This window comes from Protomyctophum parallelum, assembly GCF_964188405.1.
Source record: "Protomyctophum parallelum genome assembly, chromosome: 15".
NCBI lineage: Eukaryota > Metazoa > Chordata > Actinopteri > Myctophiformes > Myctophidae > Protomyctophum > Protomyctophum parallelum.
Window position 1 is genome coordinate 30,838,861 of NC_139710.1, and position 15,000 is coordinate 30,853,860.

At 45.7% G+C, this 15,000-nt stretch overlaps 1 protein-coding gene across 1 annotated transcript in view; it reads right to left on the bottom strand.

Moving 5' to 3' along the window:
• Nucleotides 1–15,000, bottom strand: part of setbp1 (SET binding protein 1) — a 73,519-nt gene that overhangs the window by 56,042 nt on the left and 2,477 nt on the right.

Below are 15,000 nucleotides of genomic sequence, written 5' to 3' on the forward strand. Positions count from 1 at the left end.
GGTTATAACACAGAGGAGGCGGGGTTATAACACAGAGGAGGCGGGGTTATAACACAGAGGAGGCGGGGTTATAACACAGAGGAGGCGGGGTTAGATAACGTAGATAATGTGTCGACATAATAAATAATGAATTGCATTTTTATAGCACTTTTCCAAGTGCTCAAAGCGGTTCATTCATTCAAAACGGTTCATTCATTCATACATTGGGAGGTGAAGGTTCGTTCATTCATACATTGGGAGGTGAAGGTTCATTCATTCATACATTGGGAGATGAAGTGGTGAACAGTCAACGCCAGCGTCCTCACTTCCCACATTCACACACCGACGGTGGCGTGCTCACACCGACCGACTCATTGGAGGCAATGTAGGGTTCAGTGTCTTGCCCAAGGACACTTCCACATGTACACACTAAACCCAAGCGTTTAGGTTATAAACACTTATTTGTAACACTTTTTAAACGTGTCACAGTGTTTAGATTATAAACAGAAGAACATGTTTAATCGCCCGTAACACTTTTTAAACATATAAACGTGTTTAGTTTTTACAATCAAAGTCAGTCATATATAGGTGTTTAGAATTCAAACACTAGGTGTTCTCGTGAGGTGTCTCGTGAGGTGAACCTCGTGTTCTACTGTATTTTATGACCATTAATAAACATTTGGCATTTTATTATTACACACTGGTGTTTATGTTTTAAACGTGTCACATGTTCCAGGGATGTACAGTGTAGACAGGAGGAGCCGGGATTCAAACCGCCGACCCAGGGATCATTGGACGACCTGCTCTACCTCCTGAACCACAGCCGTCCATAATACAAAGATAATAATAATAATAATAATAATAATAATAAAACGATAGATAAATGTTGTAGCAAATGTGTCCCTCTACAGAACCAGTTCATAATTTCATCATCTTTCGAACCGCGGTCGAGATCATAGATTTCACAACAAGCCACGCCAGACTTCCTGTTGAGATCATGGATTCCACAACGCCATATACGCCAGACCTCCCGGTCCTTCATCGCCATCCCCAGTCCCTGCCTACTGATGCCTGTGTCCCTAGCGATGACATCATGTGTCCCTAGCGATGACATCATGTGTCCCTAGCGATGACATCATGTGTCCCTAGCGATGACATCAGGGAACAACAGTTTTCTACAGTCAGACAGATATTTCGTGAAGCCACTAAGGAAATCGGGACTTCCTGAAAGTTCATATAATGGCCTGTTGTGGCGCTGTCATTGGGCCCCAAAAAAACCCATAGCTCCATAGAGGCCCATGTATTTGGGCCCAACTTCACCTATATACCAGGGGTACTCAACTGGCAGACCGCGGTCCACGACCAGACCACGGACCACCTCTCTGCGGACCCTAGGCAAATTACAGTCAATTTAAATTAAATTCAGGCAGTGTTGCTGCAGCACAACTACATTGTGTGTCTTATGTTAATGGAGGGAAGAAGTTAATATAAATAACATCAGATGGTACATTTCTCATGTGAAATTGCTGCAAAGGCCCCCAAAATGTCCCCCAAGGGCCCCCAAAATTCTGGCGCGCGCACGCGCAGTGTGGCCTGCCAGGGCGTATAACTCCCGGCCTGATTTGGAGTTCCACTCCGGGCCTGCACTCTGAACCCCATTATTGGTTGGGTGGAAGGGGATCTGATTTGTATAAGCTTGGCTTGACCATACTAAACGGGCATAGAGCCCCGCTCTCCGATGGACGCCGCATGGGACCGGACCTCTGTCTTATTCAAAATAATAATAAACATGGTCATGAATACTTTCTGCTTCCAGTCACTAGTTTAAAGTCTCATTTCTCATGTCATAATATTCTTTTTGGAAAATTATGGTCCCATTTATAAAAATAATGACCATAAAGTTGCGTATGTTCTGAGGGGTGTGGCTACCGTTACAGTCTATGAACGGGAGCCACCCCCGGTTCAGTCAAAATAAAAACCAACGAAGAGTAAGGGGGGAAGTCCCGCCTCGTTGTCTGGGCCAGCCAATGGCCAGCTGGGCCAAAATGGATCTAGAAAGATGGCGATTTACAATGCAAGGAATTACAAGCTTCATTTTACGTCCATGTTAGACCCGGGGAACGCTTTGTCCATATTTTTTTACAGTCTATGGCAGAGAAGAAGGGAAGATATAACCTCATTGTCAGCTCTGTAGCAGTGGCCAGCAAACTGTGTTCTTCTTGATCGGACCAGTGAAGAAACACGGGGAAGGTTGCCGTATATATTAGATCAGTCGATGAGTGGCTCTTCTCTTCCAAGACAGATTTTGCGCTCTCATTAGAAGGCGGGTGTAAGTGCCATCCAGCTGTTTCTCTAATTTCTTTGAAATTGTCCAGTGAGGAGCAGTTACCAGCCTCTGCATTAACAGGCGTTGAAACTAAGGGTTTCCCACCTGCCCCCTGGCAGCTAAATAAAACACTAAGGGTTGCCCACCTGCCCCTGGAAGCTAAATAAAACACTAAGGGTCGCCCACCTGCCCCTGGCAGCTAAATAAAACACTAAGGGTTGCCCACCTGCCCCTGGAAGCTAAATAAAACACTAAGGGTCGCCCACCTGCCCCTGGCAGCTAAATAAAACACTTAAGGGTTGCCCACCTGCCCCTGGCAGCTAAATAAAACACTAAGGGTCGCCCACCTGCCCCTGGCAGCTAAATAAAACACTTAATGGTTGCCCACCTGCCCCATGGCAGCTAAATAAAACACTAAGGGTTGCCCACCTGCCCCTGGCAGCTAAATAAAACACTAAGGGTTTCCCACCTGCCCCTGGCAGCTAAATAAAACACTAATAATAATAATAATAATAAAACTTTATTTGTATAGCACCTTTCATGACATCAAATGCAGCTCAAAGTGCTTTACAGAACAATGGAGAATAAAAGAAAAGCAAGGCAACGACATTAAAAAACAAGCAGTAATGCAATACAGTGAGGACATGAATAACAAAAAAATATAAGATCACTTAAAAGCAACTAAGGGTTGCCCACCTGCCCCTGGCAGCTAAATAAAACACTAAGTGTTTCCCACCTGCCCCATGGCAGCTAAATAAAACACTAAGGGTTGCCCACCTGCCCCTGGCAGCTAAATAAAATACTAAGGGTTGCCCTGCACCTGCACCTGGCAGCTAAATAAAACACTAAGGGTTGCCCACCTGCCCCTGGAAGGTAAAAAAAAACGTCTATAAACACAACACCAGATATCTGTCTAAACACCTGAACGTGTCCAGAGAGCTCTGTCTTCTATAAACACAACACCAGATATCTGTCTAAACACCTGAACGTGTCCAGAGAGCTCTGTCTTCTATAAACACAACACCAGATATCTGTCTAAACACCTGAACGTGTCCAAAGAGCTCTGTCTTCTATAAACACAACACCCGGGGAACGCTTTGTTAGGGCTGGGCGATATGACAAAATCTCATATCACGATATAGAATTTATTTTATCACGATAACGATATACTCACGATATAGCATATTTTTTACGATACCTATTTTTTTATCTAAAAGAATTGATTTTTGTTCAGGTCGAGTACTTTACTGTACTTGGGCTGTACTTGGGCTGTACTGTACTGTACTGTACTGTACTGTACTGTACTGTACTGTACAAGCTCTCCTCCCTGGCCTCTGTCTGTGTTAGGCTGCACAACAGTGACACTTGGTGGTGACAATAGTTATGCTATTTCCGTGCTCGGATACAGGGACAGGGACACACATAGCTGTCTATAATGGTTGCACCACTCAAAAAACAATTAAATTCACATTATCCAGTCTACTTATATGAATATAATACTGATGCCCTTCCCATGCACAGACAGGCCCAAAGCAAGTACAAAAATATTACAAAATAAAATGTATATAATAATAATTAGAGGCTGAACTCAATTGTTCAGCCTCTGTAGACATTTTTAAAGCACAGCTCAAGACCCACTTCTACAACATTGCTTTTAATTGATCTTTTATTTTTTGTTATTCATGTCCTCACTGTATTGCATCACTGCTTGTTTTTTAATGTCGTTGCCTTGCTTTTCTTTTTTTCTCCATTGCTCTGTAAAGCACTTTGAGAGCTGCATTTCATGTCATGAAAGGTGCTATACAAATAAAGTTTTATTAGTATTATTAATAATAATTATTATTATGACAATTAAAAAGAACACAAAAGAATTCAGACACAGAAGTACAGGCCTGTGTCTGCATTAAATTGGCTTAAGGAAAAAATAAATATCTCATGTCACAGTTTGTCACTACAGTTGTTTCAGTTCATTTAAGCTCTGTATAGGGAATCAACATGTTCTGTTGTAGTTATAGTTTAGTTTGTTAAAGACGTTGGGCAGCTTAACGATGTTTAATTGACTACAGGCGATAGAGTGAGAGAGAGTGAGAGAGAACGCGATCTTGTCGTCAACTCTCCATGCCCACAGCTGTGCGTATATGAGAGTCTGGGACGAGTGGGGCTTTTTCTTTTCCTTTTTTTTTGATGATCACAACAAAGTCAGCGTCTTGTGTTGTTGTTGTAAGCTGTTGCTGAATTAAGGACTTTTCAAATGGAATAATTTATTTGGAACAATAAAACAAGACAGACACGCAGCAGGACTGCACAGGTAAGAGGAACGTCTTCGTCTTGGAAGAAGTTTGCAGTGCACCCGACGACGGACAAGCTTATTGTTCAACTGTGTAAAACATGCGTGGCTCACGCAATTTATCAATTTGACCCAACATGAAACCTGCATTTATAACAGTGAATGACCGGTTACTTTAGGGCGCGTTCGGAAATAGCGCACTAGGCGCACTGTGCAATGCAAACTGATAGATGAGTTCGCTCCGGTGTGGTATTTCCGAACGTGCCCCTTACACCGCTCTGAATCTCGTCAGCCATCATCATCATCTCCCTCTTTTAGGTGCAAGCACCACCTCGGCTTGTGTTGTGGTCGTGTTGGCCTTAGAGTATATAATAGAGAAGACATCCGAAAGGTGTTGGCTCACTGTTTTCAGTGCGCGCGGTGGGCTGCTGGGCATGCCGTATATAAGCGCTGTGACGTAAAATACTGCCGTAAAGCGAAACGGCGATATAAGCGATATAGCTTTTTTTTCGTGATAGACATTTTCTATCGAAAATACGATATATATCGTCATATCGCCCAGCCCTACGCTTTGTCCATATTTTTTTACAGTCTATGGGCAGGACTCCAGAGAAGAAGGGAAGATATAACCTCATTGTCAGCTCTGTAGCAGTGGCCGGCACACTGTGTTCTTCTGGATCGGACCAGTGAAGAAACACGGGGAAGGTTGCCGTATATATTAGATCAGTCGATGGGTGGCTCTTCTCTTCCAAGACAGATTTTGCGCTCTCATTAGAAGGCGTAGGTGTAAGTGCCATCCAGCTGTTTCTCTAATTTCTTTGAAATTGTCCAGTGAGGTGCAGTTACCAGCCTCTGCATTAACAGGCGTTGAAACTAAGGGTTGCGCACCTGCCCCTGGCAGCTAAATAAAACACTAAGGGTTGCCCACCTGCCCCTGGCAGCTAAATAAAACACTTAATGGTTGCCCACCTGCCCCTGGCAGCTAAATAAAACACTAAGGGTTGACCACCTGCCCCTGGCAGCTAAATGAAACACTAAGGGTTGCCCACCTGCCCCTGGCAGCTAAATAAAACACTTAATGGTTGCCCACCTGCCCCTGGCAGCTAAATAAAACACTAAGGGTTGCCCACCTGCCCCTGGCAGCTAAATGAAACACTAAGGGTTGCCCACCTGCCCCTGGCAGCTAAATAAAATACTAAGGGTTGCCCACCTGCACCTGGCAGCTAAATAAAACACTAAGGGTTGCCCACCTGCCCCTGGCAGGTAAAAAAAAACGTCTATAAACACAACACCAGATATCTGTCTAAACACCTGTACGTGTCCAGAGAGCTCTGTCTTCTATAAACACAACACCAGATATCTGTCTAAACACCTGAACGTGTCCAGAGCGCTCTGTCTGTCTTCTGGTCTGTGGAATGTAAAATAACAGCAGCGTTTACCTAGAATATGCCGTTTTCACTGTTGCTACACATAACCAAACAAAACAATAACAATAGCTTGGTATTTGGCGTAACAGTGTGACTTTGTTTTATTTGCACAGCCCACAGAAAGTAAAAAAGCAAGTGTTAAATTGAACATTATAAGTTTACTATCATCTTATAATTGGATTGTTTACAAGTGACAAAGTGGCACAAATCCCTGGGGCAATGATACTGTAGTAGCAATAATAGTAACGTTAGCCTAGCATGTAGCAACACACACGAACGCAACACGCACATGCGTGAATGTGTGTATTCACATAAACACTAGCACTCATCCTGCGCCCCCCCCAAAACACACACACACGCACGTGAACGCACACACACACACACACACACACACACACACACACACACACACACACACACACACACACACACACACACACACACACACACACACACAATACACACACACACACACACACACAGTTATAATCAATCCATCTCTCTCTCCTGACTGATGGCTGCAAAATAAAGGCATTCCTCTCCCAAAGCAGTCTGAAGTTAGCCTGAGGACAGAAGTCTCTCTCTCTCTCTCTCTCTCTCAGAAAGCAGGGAAGGCAGCAGCAGAGAGAGAGAGAGAGAGAGAGAGAGAGAGAGAGGAATCTAAATTCTTTCTCCAGATGTGGTTTACGAGTTGGGTCTGGAAAAACCAGTGTCTGACACACACACACACACGCATGCACGTGTGCGCGCACACACACACACACACACACACACACACACACACACACAGTACATGCGTGCAGCAAAACCCTCACACTCGTGAGCACACACGTGTACATGTACATATGTGTACGTATGTGTGTGGATTACACAGTGTGGCTGTCAACGAATGGACCCCCTGCTGAGAGAGAGAGAGAGAGAGAGAGAGAGAGAGAGAGAGAGAGAGAGAGAGAGAGAGAGAGACAGAGACAGAGACAGAGACAGAGACAGAGACAGAGACAGAGACAGAGACAGAGACAGACAGACAGACAGACCTAGAGAGCTATTCTCTCATGCATGTTCCTGGATGTATTAGTCTCACATCTGTACAAGATTGTACATTGTGCTTATTTTGTTTGTTTGGTGAAAACACCACCGAGATCACTATTTTATATCCCTATAGTATAGTGGTTTCGTAAACGTCTCAGGCGGAGACCCACAAGAGAGAGATTGTCCCATTTGGACCTGAGCTCCATTCTACAAATGTCTTCTAAATCCTGATAGTTTTCTGTCAGGATGTGTGCTCTGTGATGCGTTGAGAGCTTGTAGATCAGCTATTTTCGGGGCACAAGTTCCCATGCAGCACTCTTTAGCTAGTGGAGATGCAGGTGTGTAACGACATGGATTTAGAAACAAAATTGTTCAACGCAAATATTGCTGCGTTCCAAGATCATTCTCCTGAACTCTGCCTTCCTTCCGACATGGAAAGGTTGGGCATTTAGATGGTTTCTTTTAGAACAGTTGTCATGTTTGCACACATGCTTAAAATAGCTCTTATTTGCGCCGCCCTCGTTGAAAACAATGTATTTCCAACTCCAGCTTGTCTCTCTCCATCCAGGCTGCATGGACAGGTTTCTGACCACTCAGTGTGGTAACTCTGTATCTCTATGGCTCTGGTCTGACCCCTCAGTGTGGTAACTCTGTATCTCTATGGCTCTGGTCCGACCCCTCAGTGTGGTAACTCTGTATCTCTATGGCTCTGGTCCGACCCCTCAGTGTGGTAACTCTGTATCTCTATGGCTCTGGTCTGACCCCTCAGTCTGGTAACTCTGTATCTCTATGGCTCTGGTCTGACCCCTCAGTGTGGTAACTCTGTATCTCTATGGCTCTGGTCTGACCCCTCAGTGTGGTAACTCTGTATCTCTATGGCTCTGGTCCGACCCCTCAGTGTGGTAACTCTGTATCTCTATGGCTCTGGTCTGACCCCTCAGTGTGGTAACTCTGTATCTCTATGGCTCTGGTCTGACCCCTCAGTGTGGTAACTCTGTATCTCTATGGCTCTGGTCCGACCCCTCAGTGTGGTAACTCCGTCTACTCTATGGCTCTGGAGCGGCCAATGGGTGTTCCCCCAACGCTACGACCAGAGGCTGAGCCTCCACACACACACACACACACACACACACACACACACACACACACACACACACACACACACACACACACACACACACACACACACACACACACACACACACACACACACACACACACACACCTTTCCTAGGGCCTAATGTCAATACAATGACTCCACCTGATGGCATGTGTTAAGCCTGCGCGTGCGTGTGTGTGTGCGTGCGTGCGTGCGTGTTCTGGGTGACGACGGGGGACAGTCGGAGAGAGGGTGACAGCTGCCAACTGGAGAGTGACACACGTGCACACATGCACACACGTGCACACACTTGACTAAAGAGTGTGTGCACACATGCACACACGTGCACACACTTGACTAAAGAGAGTGTGCACACATGCACACACGTGCACACATTGACCGATTGGCACTATTGAGCGCTCCGCTAGCCGTGTTCATTGCTAGTTAGTTTGAGAGGAGGTCATTTGCCATCTAAGATGAACGATACAGTGTTGTGCTAACAACACAGCTAGCTAACCGGGTAACGTGAGTAGCATTATGGGTCGCTCGATCGAATGCACTATAAAAGCGCAATTGCCGAAGGGCTTCGGCAATTGCATTAAGCGTCAGTATCAAAATTACGCTTCAATTGACAAAAGGACTTCGGCAATGGAGGTATAAGTGTTAAGAATGCCATATACCACATTGCCATGTTAAAATTCAAGATTCCCTCTATCAGGTTCTTTAACTTCTTACAGACTGTTTCCATAATATGCTTGCTCTCTCTAAAGGAGTTGAGCTTGTGTAGTAGGTGGAGGCGTTGGTTACAAGTATAAAAATCACTGAAATTGAGTTTGCAGTCAATATATGTGCCCAAGTATTTAAAATAGTCTACTACCTCCACTATTTGTCCACCAATTGTGATGGACTGCACAGGTTCCTTTTCATGAATGACAAGTTCTTTAGTTTTTTGTCACATTGATCCCTAAGGAGCTTTTATCACACCAGTTCTGAAGAGATGACACATGTACTCTGTGTCCCCCTTCTTCAGTAAGGCAACCATCATCCGCATAATAGTGGCCGTTAGCATTCCGCTGCTAGCTCTGCGTTAGCTAGTCCGCTAACTCTCAAGGTTTATGTATAAGACTGACACCCTTTCTGGGGCCCCCCCTTAGCCTGAGCCCCCCCCACCCTCTCTCTCTCTCCATCTATCTCTCTCCATCTCTCTGTCTCTCTCTCTCTCTCCCCATCTCTCTTTCACACACACACACTATGTCCCGAAAGTTGCCATGGCACCGCTCAGAATGGACCTGGGAGAGAGACACCGAGACAAATGGACCGAGAGGAGAGCGAGAGAGAGAGAGAGAGAGAGAGAGAGAGAGAGAGAGAGAGAGAGATGGTGGAAACACAACCTTTTAAGGGTACAAACCCCAGCAACTCTGAGAGAGCCTGGGGTGAACTTACACATTACACATTCACGTGTGTGTGTGTGTGTGTGTGTGTGTGTGTGTGTGTGTGTGTGTGTGTGTGTGTGTGTGTGTGTGTGTGTGTGTGTGTGTCTGTCTAGACAGAGACAGAGATTGCTGTCTGTCTGTCTGTCTGTCTGCCTGTATGTCTGTCTGTCTGCCTGTCTCTCGCTCAGACGATATTTTCTCTAGGTTTGTGTAAAGTTTAAGTCCCAAATGGAAAGACATGAATTAAGTCTAGCCATCTTTATAAGCCGCATGACAATTTAGTGTGTGTGCGTGCACGTCCTCAGCTACGATGGAGTTAAACACTGACAGGCAGCACGCACGTGCACACACACATCTCCAGATGCAGCAGAAGTAACAAAATAGCCTCTCTCTCTCTCTCTCTCTCTCTCTGCAAGTAAAATGATCACTCTCACTCTCAGAGTTACAGACCAGTTACAACCAGAGTTACAGACCAGAGTTACAACCAGAGTTACAGACCAGAGTTTTATTAAATGTTTTTATTTATTTATTTATTCCGAACATGTTAAAATATAAACGACTCATGTCTATCGTCCAACCATGGAGAAGCCCCTCCCCCTGCCTATCGTCCAACCATGGACAAGCCCCTCCCCCTGCCTATCGTCCAACCATGGTGAAGCCCCTCACCTTGCCTATCATCCAACCATGGAGAAGCTCCTCCCCTTGCCTATCATCCAACCATGGAGAAGCTCCTCCCCCTGCCTATCATCCAACCATGGAGAAGCTCCTCCCCCTGCCTATCGTCCAACCATAGCTCCTCCCCCTGCCTATCATCCAACCATGGATAAGCCCCTCCCCCTGCCTATCGTCCAACCATAGCTCCTCCCCCTGCCTATCATCCAACCATGGATAAGCCCCTCCCCCTGCCTATCGTCCAACCATGGTGAAGCCCCTCCCCCTGCCTATCGTCCAACCATAGCTCCTCCCCCTGCCTATCGTCCAACCATAGCTCCTCCCCCTGCCTATCGTCCAACCATGGAGAAGCTCCTCCCCCTGCCTATCGTCCAACCATGGAGAAGCTCCTCCCCCTGCCTATCGTCCAACCATGGAGAAGCTCCTCCCCCTGCCTATTGTCCAACCATGGAGAAGCTCCTCCCCCTGCCTATCGTCCAACCATGGAGAAGCCCCTCCCCCTGACTATCGTCCAACCATGGAGAAGCCCCTCCCCCTGACTATCGTCCAACCATGGAGAAGCTCCTCCCCCTGCCTATCGTCCAACCATGGAGAAGCTCCTCCCCCTGCCTATTGTCCAACCATGGAGAAGCTCCTCCCCCTGCCTATCGTCCAACCATGGAGAAGCCCCTCCCCCTGACTATCGTCCAACCATGGAGAAGCCCCTCCCCCTGACTATCGTCCAACCATGGAGAAGCCCCTCCCCCTGACTATCGTCCAACCATGGAGAAGCCCCTCCCCCTGACTATCGTCCAACCATGGAGAAGCCCCTCCCCCTGACTATCGTCCAACCATGGAGAAGCTCCTCCCCCTGCCTATCGTCCAACCATGGAGAAGCTCCTCCCCCTGCCTATCGTCCAACCATGGAGAAGCCCCTCCCCCTGCCTATCGTCCAACCATAGCTCCTCCCCCTGCCTATCGTCAAACCATGGTGAAGCTCCTCCCCCTGCCTATCGTTCTTGCCAGGTGAAAACCTTGCCTATGATCGCTACTTTTTGAGTGGTGCAACCACTCCCTTACGGAGCTGTGTGTGGCTGGGTGGCTGGCTGGGTGTCTGGGTACGAGCACGAAAACAGCATGGTTGTTTTCACCACCTGTGCGCAACCTAACACACACACACACAAACACACACGCACATATTAATTGTATATTATGATGCTTTTGGGCGTGCCAGTACAATACAGTGCACTGTGGCGACATGGACATAAACGCTATACGCTTGCATGCGGGCCCTTTGTCTAAGACAAATTTCTTCCTCGGGAGACAAATAATAAAGAACCTTGAACCTTGACCCCCACACAGTAACTCGGACGCGGGTTGGCTCGCCGGAACCGGGCCGGCACCCTGGGTGCGTTCCTGTGGGTCTGGAACTCCCCACCCTTCATTTCTGACTTAGACATGCCTCTCGTTCAAAATATTTATCATAATCATAGCGAGGTAAGCAAGCAACATTATTTCTCCTAGTTTTTGTACGGAACGGAAGCCCCCGGCTTTCAGAGTAAAAGCTGCCATATCTGAGCGGCACCCTGAGCTGCTATTTTGAAAGAAATCCTGGTGCCGATTGTATTAAAATGTCGTTTTTATGTGGACACGCCACTCTAATGATGGCTCTAATGAAGTACTGTCACCTCATAAACACATGACATAACAACCACACCAAGGGCTCTAATGAAGTACTGTCACCTCATAAGCACATGACATAACAACCACACCAAGGGCTCTAATGAAGTAATGTCACCTCATAAACACATGACATAACAACCACACCAAGGGCTCTAATGAAGTACTGTCACCTCATAAACACATGACATAACAACCACACCGTCCATAACCAAAACATAACCATATGACTAGACAAGCCAGTTCGGGTGTTTTGGTGGCACTTAAACCAAGAACAAATATTCTTAAATCTTCTATTATCTATAGAGCAGTAATAGGTTGGAATGCACTACCAAAGTGTATAACCAATACAAATACAAAATTCATCTTTAAAATCAAGTTAAAAGAACACCTTATGTAAACCATACTGCAGTAACCCTGGGAAAATAATAATTCAAATGTATAATGTGTTGAAAGTGATTTCTTTGCTATGTTTTTCGTTGTTTTTTATTTCTTATTTTATATTTTATTTTACTATGTTTTATTTTGAGTTAGTGTTTGTAAACAATTGTAAGTATTGCCTTTGTTAAATGTTAAATGTTTGTCTGTGTCGGACCCCAGGAAGACTAGCTTTTGTCAAGGCAAAAGCTAATGGGGATCCTTATAAACAATAAACAATAAACACCAAGGGCTCTAATGAAGTAGGCCTACTTTTACCTCATAGACGCATGAAATACTGAAGAAAAAGTAATAATAATCACAGCACTCCATTAAAACAACTGCCATTGGGAAAACAAAAGGTCACAAATGATGTACTGTGCACATCGAAAAGCAAGTGATTAGAAAACAACCTGTGACATCTTGTCTTCTTTTATATTCCTGAACCGATTATACCAAAGACAAGCGGGAGAGCACACAAACTGTTACACCAGTTTTAGCTGCTCTGTCTGCACTGTGTGGCTCCCTGTCTGCTCTGTCTGCACTGTGTGGCTCCCTGTCTGCTCTTCAGAAAAGATTATGAGCCTCTTTTCTTTTTTTTATCCCACAATTTTGCAACCCATTTTTCACCCCACACCCTCCGCCAACCTGGGGAGAGCAACGGACTTGAACTCATGCTTCCTTCATGCATGAGTGTCCAGGTTGCTCCTTGCAGACCTGCAGACAGGGGGGGGGGGGGGGGGGAGTTTCCCTGGTTTTCCCGCGTGGAAGGAACACGTTATTCAAACCAGTTCCTTTCCCCTCCATCAGGCGCCCCGGCTGGCCAGGGGGAGGGAGTTTAGTGACCAGGATTACTGCATGTTTTTTGTGAGGGTACCACTACCTACCCTAGGGGACACAGGGAGAACATGCGAGGGTACCTACCCTAGGGGACACGGGGAGAACATGCGAGGGTACCTATACCCTAGGGGACACGGGGAGAACATGCAAACTCCACACAGAAAGGCCCTTTCGCCAACCCCGCCTCGGGTATGGCCCTGATGTCCACAGCGAACCCAGGACCTTCTAGCTGTGAGGCGACAGCACTACCGACTGTGCCACCGTCTACTAACGTTTGGAGGCCTTCTAACCCACACGGAGCACTGAAGTCAGCCAAACCAGTTCCTCTGAAGAGGGCCACTATAGGGGGACCGCACGAAATTGCGACGGAGCATTAGACATGTGCTGCTCCGGTGCTGGCGGTTATGGTTAGGCTAGGGTTTGTCGGACTACGTACTGCACCCCCACTATAGCGGGTATGCGCATGCATAAAGTGAATGGCAAAGTAAGTTTAACATTGTTTAACGTCATTTAATTAAATGAAATATGACTTTTCTATGTGGATTAATGGGCTGTCAAGGCCAGGAAGCAGTTGTTTGCCACTCAGTAGGTGTTCCTGCATAACTTCCGGGTATGATGGTGATGTCACACGCATACGCACGCGCACCCACACACACACACACACACACACACACACACACACACACACACACACACACACACACACACACACACACACACACACACACACACACACACACACACACACACACACACACGGTGGAGGAAACCATGCAAGGCACCAACCTGCACATCGGAAGCAATTAGGGGTTCAGAGTCTTGCTCAAGGACACTTCGACACTAACTCTATAGCAATGATTACTGTCACAATATAGAGCTATTTAACACTGTTACTGAACACACTCTAGTCTATAGCAATGATTACTGTCACAATATAGAGCTATTTAACACTGTTACTGAACACACACTCTATAGCAATGATTACTGTCACAATATAGAGCTACACTGTTACTGAACACACACTCTATCAATGATTACTGTCACAATATAGAGCTATTTAACACTGTAACTTAACACTCTATAGCAATGATTACTGTCACAATATAGAGCTATTTAACACTGACTCTACAAGCTCACGTGTCTCGCTGCGACGCGTTGTGAGCTTGTAGATCGGCTATTTCCAGCAAGTGTATAAAACCAGCCATCACCACGGCATCAAGACCCGCCAAAACACATTTCAGCCGACTAAATCAACTGTAAATTTTGTCGACTAAAGTCTCGTGACATTTAGTCGACTAAAACTATAGACAAATAATTTCAGATGACTAAAATGTGACTAAATGAAGTTGTATTCCAAAGACTATACGACTGAAAAACTAAAATCTAAATTTGCTCCCCCGATAAAAGGACACTGGTGTATATACTGTAGTAGGCCTTACAGCCCTAAGAGAGAAAAAAGACAACGATGAATTCCTCCACAGAGCGCTAGCTGTATCCGGGCAGATATTTCAATATTTGTATTCTCAGTCTGTCGGACAGTACCGTCAGTATAGATGCAGCCTATAATAATCCTGCATGCACTGGTTTGAATAATTCTCACTTGACGACGACTCTGTGTCACATTATCTTTTTTAAGTTAACCACCATTATTTTAAACGTCAGCTATTGAAAAAATAGCAGATCTACAAGCTCATAGCGAGCTTGTAGCGAGCTTGTAGATCTGCTATTTTTTGGGGGGGAAATGTGGAAAATGTGTCGCAAATCTTTGAATATATATGCATATATTCTTTCAGAGCGAACATTTTCTGAAAAACCCCATGTTTCTATATCAG